Raw genomic sequence first — 370 nt, 5'->3', positions numbered from 1 at the left:
GCGGTGTAAAAGAAAAAGGATATCGTTCAACGACTCCAGATTTTTGTCCATGAAAGGACTCTCAACTTAAAGGAAGCATATTAGAGTATAAAATTATGACCCTCAACCCTCACTAAAATAATTTTTGATTTCTAACACGTTCAAAAAAGATGATGTTGCGTTACTCCAGTTTTCAGCTCATGAAAGGGCTCTTAACTTACGGGGGCATGATAGAATATAAAAGTATAAGACTAAACACTCACCACAATTTTAGAGTTTTGGCGTAGTGACAGTGTCAAAGGATCAGAAACATATTTGAATCCTGTTGGCCATGGATTTCTAAACTGGATTAAAAAATACACCGCTTCATGAGTTCAGATGTCAGCCCATC

At 36.8% G+C, this 370-nt stretch overlaps 1 protein-coding gene across 1 annotated transcript in view; it reads left to right on the top strand.

Moving 5' to 3' along the window:
• LOC109840994 (cinnamoyl-CoA reductase 2-like) overlaps nucleotides 1-370 on the top strand; it is a 7,609-nt gene that overhangs the window by 3,073 nt on the left and 4,166 nt on the right. The window lies entirely within an intron of this gene.

This window comes from Asparagus officinalis, chromosome 5, assembly GCF_001876935.1.
Source record: "Asparagus officinalis chromosome 5, Aspof.V1, whole genome shotgun sequence".
NCBI classification, from domain to species: domain Eukaryota; kingdom Viridiplantae; phylum Streptophyta; class Magnoliopsida; order Asparagales; family Asparagaceae; genus Asparagus; species Asparagus officinalis.
The sequence above is the reverse complement of the archived record's forward strand: the minus strand, read 5'-3'. Positions and strand labels throughout refer to the sequence as shown.